Source organism: Populus nigra, chromosome 4, assembly GCF_951802175.1.
Source record: "Populus nigra chromosome 4, ddPopNigr1.1, whole genome shotgun sequence".
NCBI classification, from domain to species: domain Eukaryota; kingdom Viridiplantae; phylum Streptophyta; class Magnoliopsida; order Malpighiales; family Salicaceae; genus Populus; species Populus nigra.
In genome coordinates, this window is record NC_084855.1 from 12,039,737 (window position 1) to 12,049,832 (window position 10,096).

Consider the following 10,096-nt stretch of genomic DNA (forward strand, 5'->3'; position numbering starts at 1 on the left):
TGAAGAAGAAATCAACATCCATGAATGCCTCTAGCCCAAGAAATCATCCTTTAACCTATTTTTATTAAAATCTAGGGGTGAGTAATATACTTGAATGTTTTTTTAAAAATTAATTTTTGTTTTAAATTTTTATTTTTTTAATATTTTTAAATTATTTTAATATGCTGATATTAAAAATAATTTTTTAAAATAAAAAAATATTAATTTAATATATTTCAAAATAAAAAAACACTTTAAAAATTAACTATTATTATATTTCTAAACTAAACTGACTAACTCTGTGGCAAATGTTATATGGAATATATATCTTCAAGATCTTTTTTTTTCTCTCGTTTTCTTTTATATATATATATATATATATATATATATATAAAATCATTAGACCAGATTGTTAGAGAATAATATAAATTATATCCTAGGACCTCACCTAACAGCTTAAACTTTTGGGTTGAGATGGTTCTTTGACATGGTATCAGAGCTTTAATGACCAAATGGTCTCGAGTTCGAATCTCACCATCTCTATTTATTTGATAAAAATTAAGCACAAAGGTAATGTGGGCCTGTGCAAGTTTCAAGCCCAAAGGGCTTTCACTTGAGGGGATCTGTTAGAGAATAATATAAATCATATCCTAGGACCTCACCTACCAGCTTAAGCTTTTGAATTGAGATGGTTCTTTGACACAGATAATAGCTCCCTCAGTCTCACCTAACATTTCATTCATTTAAATTAAATCACCTAACATGAAGTATAAAAGTTGATATACTTTTCGTTTATATTTCTATATATAATTGATATTACGTGTAGACTTCGCTGATCTTGCCATGCCTTTGAAGATGGAGGAAATGTTATTGCATGGCTGAACAAAAGAATCAATAGAATACAACTGGAGGAGAAATGAAAATATGCAGTATAAAATCTCTAATAATGCAAACGAGATTAAATGATCGTCGCTACCGCGGGCTTATAAAATAAATATACTTGATAGCGTTATAATTGTAAACTAGCGCTAGATAAATAATAAAAATTAAAAGTATGATGGAGCAAATATTTCATATATGACAGAAAAAAAAGTTGTGTTGGTGATCAAAAACTTAGAGATTGAACAAAATGATTTGTAGCAATCTACAGTGTTTTGTGAGGAAAGATACAGTGCTTTCGCCACATGATTTAGCTTTTCAGTCAATAAAAAGAAAAAAAAATACAAAGCTAAATTCTCTACCAACTTAATATTTTTTTTTTTAAAACCAACAAAGATAATTTTGGAAGGAAAAAAACCCATGTGAAAAAACGTTGTAGCAATTGACAATGTTTTGTGAGGAAAACTATATCGCTTTTTCCAATAAAATAAAATAAAAAATCATTTAGAGAAATATTGTAGCAATCCACAGTGTTTTGTGAGAAAAACTACAACGTTTTTCTCATATGATTTAGCTTTATTGTAATTATAATTCTTAACCAACTCAATATTAAAAAAAAATTGACAAAGATAATTTTGAAAAAAATCATAAAAAAATCACATGAAAAAACATTGCAACAATTCACAATGTTTTAAAGAAAAAAATTACAAAGCTAAATTTTTAATCAGCTCAATATTAAAAAAAATCGACAGAGATAATTTTAGAAAAAAAATAACAAAACAAACACTAAAAAAAGGAAAAAAAATCATGTTGGAAACACTATAGCAATTCACAGTGTTTTGTGATGAAAGCTACAGTGCTTCCCCACATGATTTAACCTTATTTGTAATGACTTGTAATTGTGATTCACAAACAACTCAATATTAAAAAAATAAAATTTTAAAAAAATTATAACACAAAAAAAACATGCGGAGAGACACTGTAGCAATCAACAATGTTTTATGAGCAAAGTTACAATGTTTTTCCCACATGATTAAACTTTATTACAAAGTTAAATTCTAACCAACTCAATATTAAAAAAAATAAAATCGACGAAGATAATTTTAGAAAAATATATCACAAAAAAAACACAAAAGAAACTGGAAAAAAACCATGTGAGGAAAAATTGTATCAATCCATAGTGTTTTGTGAGGAAAAACTTATATTTACTTGTAATTGCAATTCTTAACTAGCTTAATATTTAAAAAATAAAATTGACAAAGATAATTTTAGGAAAAAACATAACAAAAACAGAAAAAAAACCATGTGGGAAAAAACACTGTAGCAATCAACAATAATTTTCAAGGAAAATTACAGTACTTTCCTCACATATTGTAACTATAATTTTTAATCAGCTTAATATTAAAAAATAAAATAAAAAAGGATAATTTCGAAGAAAATCATAAAAAAAAACCATGAGGAGAAACACCGTAATAATCAACAATGTTTTAAAGAAAAAAATTACAAAACTAAATTTTCAATCAGCTCAATATTAAAAAAAATCGACAAATATAATTTTAAAAAATAAAGAAATAAAATAGAAAAACTATGTGGAAAAACATCGCAGCAATCCACAGTATTTTAAAGAAAAAAATTATAAAGTAAAAATTTAAACCAGGTTAATATTTAAAAAGTAAAATTAACAAAAATAATTTAGAAAAAAAAATAGGAAAGTTGAAAAAAAAAGAAATTTTGAAAAAAAAAAAAAAAAAAGAAAAGTTAGCAAAAAAAAGAAAAAGAGAAAAATCACTGTAAATTACTATTGTAATTCATTGTAATTTAGGTGTGGGAGAGTAATGATTCTCTCCACGCCATTTAGAATATGTTATAATAACACATAATCATGAAAACAAATATAAAAATACAATAATGAGTATGAATTTTATGATACTTTCACCACTCTAGTTTCACCTATTTGTACCATATAGTCATAAAGGAAATGTAATGATTCTCGTAACGGCATCTTTCCAACTTCCACGCCGTTTTGATTATTCATAATTAGTATATTAGAAGATAAATTAACCATAGTTATTTTACTCGGTTCAAGGGTTGACCCTGCTAAAAAATTAAATTCTGGGTTATACAAGTTGACTCGGATTGACCCAAATCAACTTGGAAAAAATAAAAAAAATAATTAAAATTTTAATATTTCATATAAAAAAATTAAAAAACAATCCATGTAAATATAGACTATACATGTTATAAATAATGAAATTTAAAAGATTATTTCAAAAGGTTTTGTATCCCACTTTGAAAAAATATTATGTTAGTATGTTATTTTTTAAAATTGAAGTATTTAAATAAAAAAGATTTTTTATTTCACATTGAAAAAATATAATTTTTTTCTTATGAATATAAGGTATATATACTAAAAAGCTTCAAATATCATATTGAAAAAATATTTTTTTTTCATGTGAACATATAGTATATATATTAAAGGGCTTCAAATCCTACATTTAAAAAATAAAACATTCTTATAGTATTTATATAGTGAACTTTGAAAATGATTAATAACACATTTGAAAGGAAAAAAAGAAGGATCTCTAGTTAGGAAAAAAACACATTTGAAAGGAAAAAAAATAAACCTAGTCTCAACTGGGTTTTACCGGGTCGCCCGAGTCATGGGTCAACCAGGTTTCATCTGATTTTTGCTTATCCCTGTTTTTTATCTTACTTGAACCGGTCCAACCATCGAGTCCCACATTAATCTTCCAGGTCAGTATGAGTTTAATAACTATAAAATTAACTTTTTATTATATTTTATCTCTTTCAATTACTAGAGTTATCCTACTTGATTTTAGCGTTTGCGAATATACTAATGCTAAAACATTCAAAATTTTAAATTTTTTTAGCTTAATATTATTTTTTATATATTTTTCAATTATTTTGATATGTTAATATCAAAATTTATTTTTAAAAAAATAAAAAAATATTATTTTAATATATTTTTAAATAAAAATTACTTAAAAAAACAACTATTAACGCACTGTAGAACACCTATAATCCTCCTGAGATCTCGTGAAGTCCCCACTCAATTCTTCCTCGTAGCCCCCCTCGCACGTTCTCATTATGGTCCGATGTTTTCAGTGAGGGTCGTAACCCATCAATCCCCTTCACCTTTGTGTTCCGTCGTGCAAGCAGATCTGATTCCTCGTCTGATTTGGAGTTGGGATACAGGTTTTAAACCTGCACCCCAGTATGCTATTAATTATTTCTTCAATGGTTTTTTTTTTTTGGTGAATATCTTTTCTCAACACTTACCGACCCATCCAGTAATTCCAAAGGTTATGTTTGCTATCGTGTAAATTTCTTTCGAAATCCTCCAATCACTCAAGTTTTCAATGAAGACCAAGCAACGATTCATCCAATGATTCATTTACGTTTGTTATCTTTCTGGCTTCTTAATGTAAGTTACTTACGGTGTATTTAATGAAGTTGCTTCATCGTGCTGCCTTTGTTGACGATGCATATATCAACTTGCTGAACATCTTCCTCAAAGACTGAAATCAGTACTTTAGCTCATACTGTAAGGTTTGATGAAAGTTGGACTGAGATTTTTTTTTCTTGTACACGTTATCTTATTGGAAATTTGACCTAATTAGTTAGGATGGATTTTTTTTTGAAGGCCTTTAGTTGTTTTTGATTCCGGCAGTGATTGTGATTTAAAGTATTTTTTTTATAAATATATCAAAATAATATTTTTTTATTTTAAAAAAATTATTTTTAAAATCATTGCATCAAAATAATTTAAAAATATTAATAAAAAAAATTTAAAATTTAAAAGAATATAATTTACAGTGCGCTCGTAAACATGCTGGAAGAAGACCCGTGCGGTAAAAGACTCTTTGAGAGAATGGATAATATGTATTGGGATGATTGGTATGAAATTAGATTGATGCGGCTGGAAATGCTGGGCTCCACTTGAATCCTACTGGTTCGGTAGCTGAACATTTTGCAGTTGAACTTTCGTATCTCTCGTGGAAGTTTTTTCTTTATCTTTTTTTTTTCTTTGTCGTTTTATTATTGGAAAATGGCGTGGAAGAGAAGGCCCAGTGCAACGTACACAGTCGGTGGATGGATTTTGGAAAAATTCAACTTAGCTATTAATTCCTATTTCGTACATGTAATTAATGGAGAATTTAGTATTTATTGACTCTCCTACAATTCAAGGCCGGGTGCAATGTACAGGCCATGGCCTGCGCAGACATCATTGTCAAGACTGTATGGCCAGAAGTAGTAAGCATCCTTGTTACTGCCTGCAAAGTAGATGGAGAATTTAAGCTGAGAATTTTATAATTTTACACTTTTGGATGAATAAGGATTTTATTTTTTAATTTTTTTTAATGAATTAACACAATCTCGTAACTTGAATGATGAGTTTTAAGATTGACCCGGATTATTTTAGATTATTTAAAAAAAATATTAAATTCATTCTACCTTTGCAGACGCGTGCAGGATTGCGTTCCTTTAAGAATTCTTTTCAAACAAGATGATAATGAAATGAGGGGGAACACTCTCGTGTATATCAGCTCCAATTTGAAGCCCTCTTGGATTTTGATAGTGATATCTTAGGGAGCAAGAAAAGATGCGGGCACATTTGTGTGCTGTAATCTTCAATTCTTTCCTGAGTTGACCTCAGGGCCAAGCCGCGTCTGAGTGGAAAATGCTTTTCTTTCTCTCAATTTATTAATTATGGCTTCCTTTGTTTATATACAAATTAAAAAAATTATCTGTTAAAATATATTTTATCTAAACTGACATCTCGCTGGTCCCTTCAGCTCATCGATAGCGTGGTCAATTGCTAACAACTGGCTGAAGGCAGTTTGATTCTTTATTTGGGAATGAAAGGACTTGCTTTGACTTTTTAAAATAGTCTTTACTTGTTTGATCACGAAAGCTGCTTGAATATATATATATATATATATATATATATATATATATATATATATATATATATATATATATATATATAAAACAATGTAAAAAAGAGAGGATAAAAACTAACCTGCAGTGAAGTTCAAGAGTGAATGTCAAAGGTAGACTATAGTAAAAACAAGTTCTCTCTTGAAAGTTGCAAGTTACTTTCCTAGTTTCAAACCTCATCATCTTTTTTTACCGTAGAAAGAAAAATTATTAACTAAACAGAAGAGGAAAGAGTTTTATTGTGCCATCCTCGCACAACACTAATCACTATTTATATTTTATAATTTATTTTTTATTAAGTTATCATAGTTTCATGATCTGAAAATAGTGTTTAACGACTAATATAGGTTATTTAATTTATTTTTTTAACTAAAATTTTTATAAATTTTATCGTTCAATATTAAATCTGATATAAATAATTGAGAAACGAGCTTTATAATTTGTTTTGACTTTATCTTTTTGAGGTTATCTCAACTCAAGACCACATTTTGTTTAGTCAAGTTATATAAATTATCAACATTTGAATATATATAAATGAGGAAATGTTTAATATAGGCATACATGAGACGAAACAAGCAAAGCCTAATTCCTCATTTCTGGAAAATATTAGTGAAGAAGCAACTACATGGAAATGATGGTGCATTTATTCAACATGTTTTGATAACCACAACCGCTATAAAAAGAATGAATGATAACGTGCCAGCACAACCAAGACAAATCCAATTATACTATTGCTAGATGGACTTTTTCTCATGTAGATGTACAAGGGTACTCTTGCTTTCACTTGAAGAGGAAGACAATGTATTTAATACCACTATACTTTATACAGAAATTGAGTTTTTTACGAGTTAGGGTCAGGTTATTGGGCATGATTGGTTGCTGAAAGCTCACCTGAATAACAAGTTTTTTTTTTTTTGTTAGATGAGAAACAATCATATGCTTAAATCAATAAATATATAAAATAAAATAAAAATAATACAAAAGGTGAAATATAGAGTCTTGAAAAGGTCTTCATATTTATTCTATGGCCCAAGATATTTATAAATCTTAACCACATATATATTAGAACATAAAGAGAGAGTTTCACGATTGAAGGAACATTGATACCCACCATTGAATATAGTACTGTCTAACCATGTCATTGGTGAAGAAGTTGATAATTGTCAATGTCATGTTCGCAAGAAATAACAATTAAAAAGAAATGAGACGCCTACTTTGCATAAAATATGGTGATTAAAAATATAATGTCAAACCTGCATAAAATTTAAATGCTTGCATAAAATATGTTAATAAAGCATATAAAATTTTGTGTGAATATTGCACAACTCCGCCTTTTAATTCCTTGGAACTCAAAAAAATATATTTAGATATGTGTGTTTGGCAAAAACATTTAAACCCTCATGGAAAGACCGAACCACCCTTCTAGGAAGCAAAAGTTGTTCACGTAGGGTAAGGGTAGAATAATAAATTTATGGTGCAAAGCACAATAAATTGGGAGTGTGGACAGTGAAAGTATGATATCTTTTGGTTTTAGATATAATTTTTTTTTTCTTCCAACACAATATAGATAAAAATATCAGACCTTTCCCTCTTTTAATTCCATGATAAAGATGCGATTGATCACCACATATATATATATATATATATATATATATATATATATATATATATATTACATGTAAAGTTCTTCATCCATGTAATATCTTGAATTGCCATTGTGTCTCCTGGCTAGCTAGCACAATAAAATAACTCTTGATATTCTTTTCCCTGTCTTCACAGTTTGACAGATAAAAAACTAGAATAACTATTGTGGGGTCAATTTATGAGGTAATAGAATAATCTAGCTTATTTTTTGTTTTTATCAAAACAATATATTTTTATTTATTTATTATTTCTTGATTATAACTCGGTCATGTTTATATCATATCTGGTCATGTCAACCTTTCAAATTATTTATAATTAACCGGATTAATATCGCAAGATTTTGAAATGGAACTAGCCCGAGTATAACGATCATGGAATAAGCCGTTTTGATGGACGTCACTTAACTGTGAACTCTGTAGCGATGGTGGCAGACAAATGGCAAGATCAGAGAAGTATCTCACGCCGTCTACAGAATATTCCTCCCAGCAACCCGTAGCAATTGGAAATATTATAATGAGGTCGCCCTCGCATCCTTGTCATGGTGGACTCTCGCTGGAATTACCATGCGTCGTAATTCATAGACAGATCTCTGTTGATTGTATCGTAGATCGTGTCAACGAAATCATGCTGAAGAGTGCTCTTGTTTTTATATTTTTGGTAATACGGTAGTTTTTATTGTTATAATTAAAAAAAATATTTTTAGTTGAGGATGATTTAATATTTATATATATTTGGTTAAAATAGTGATTGAAATTAATGTTAAATAAAAAATAATTTAATGTGTTTGGTTAAATATGTTTTTCAAATTGAGATTATAAAATAACTAAAAAAGATATATATTAATATTGATAGTTTTTAATTTAAATATTATAGATTTAACTACAGTTATTATATTATTAAATAAATAATACTTTATATCAAATATTTTTTATCATTTTATTAACTTATTTATGATTTCATCACGTATAAAATTTACCTGATAAAAACTATAGTTTTCATGGTTTTAAAACAAAACAACTCCAATATATAAGTATTATAATTTTTCTTTTCGAAAGCAAACTAAATTTATTTTAATCTTAAATATATATCTAATTATGGATATTTTATGAATTATAATGAATTACATGTTATCTTGTTATATGCTCTATGATGTAAAATATATAAACAAGTTAAGATCTCTTTAGGACGCTTGAATAAAAATAAATACAAACATAAAAATTATACTAAATCAATATGATACTTTAAATTTAAATAATAGTTGTTTTTCTTGTTATTTTAGCTATAAAAATCTTATAATAAGTAGTTGTAGTTTATAGTCAATTTCATTCAAATGGCATAATAATAAATTTATTCACCGTATTTTATATATCATGGAACAATTTCATTGTTTTGCCTCATAGGGAAATACGTAGAGCACAATGAAACACGTCGTGCCATAACGAGATCAATCAACTATTATAGTTTTGCACGATTTCTGAGCCATTAATTTATATATAATAAGGACTTTCCAATGCCCTTCCTTGCTCAGCTAATATAGATTTTCCCTCTTTTGATTACAATTAACAATTCTTCCTTTCCCTTTAAAGTTTCCTCTTCTTGTTTTTATTTTTTTTATTTCCCTTTTTTTCTTGAGATAATTGATTAATCAAAAACGAAAAGCCTAGAATGAAAATGGAGAAATTGGATCAAAGAAGAATTAAAATTATATTTTAATTTTAATATTGGGTTTAGAATAGTAGCAAGGAACATAAATTAAATTTTAAAATTTCAATCCCTCATTTTTATATGAGAAAAATAATAATTAAAAAATAATTTCATCAAGAATAATGGTAATAAAAATAAGGTGGAGAAGGAATAGATGATGAGGCTGGTGGTGGAATTCAAGTGTTTATTTTTGTGTTCAAAAAAATATTTTTGTAAATTTTTTTTTTGTTTTAAGTTAATTTTTTATGATTTTAGATTCTTCCAATATACTAATGTAAAAATAAAAAAATATTATTTTAATATATTTTAAAATAAAAAATATTTTAAAAAATAATAACCAATACAATTCAAAACAACATATACTGGTAGCTATAACAATAATATATTTTTAAAAAAATTAGTTTCGCTATCACGAGAGGAGAGGCGATGGTGAAAGAAAATTGACTAGGATTGTGAAAGAAAGGTGAAATAATAAATGATTACCACGTGGAGATTGAGCGACAAGAGAAAAAGGCCAGACATAATAAATTACATCAGTTATTAAAAATAACCGTAACTAAATGTATGAAAGTAAAAACTTAATATCCATAAATCATCGATGGGTATAGACATGTGTATACGGAGGAAGAGTTTTATTCATGAATACGAATGGGGGGCATGATATGATAACCTCCAATTATTTACCTTTATTACCCGTATAAATTTATATGCACACATCTTTATATTTTTTACTTAACCGTTTTTACTATGAGATGGGTATTTATTTTAACCAGCATGAAATATTTTGTTTTTTTTATATTACTTGTAATTAATTTTATGAATTCTTTTATCGTATTTTTTTCAAACAATAAACTATAGATTTATTTTATAAAAAAACAATATAAAAAAATAGATATAAGAAAATATTGTGAGCTTCTAGCAGGGATGT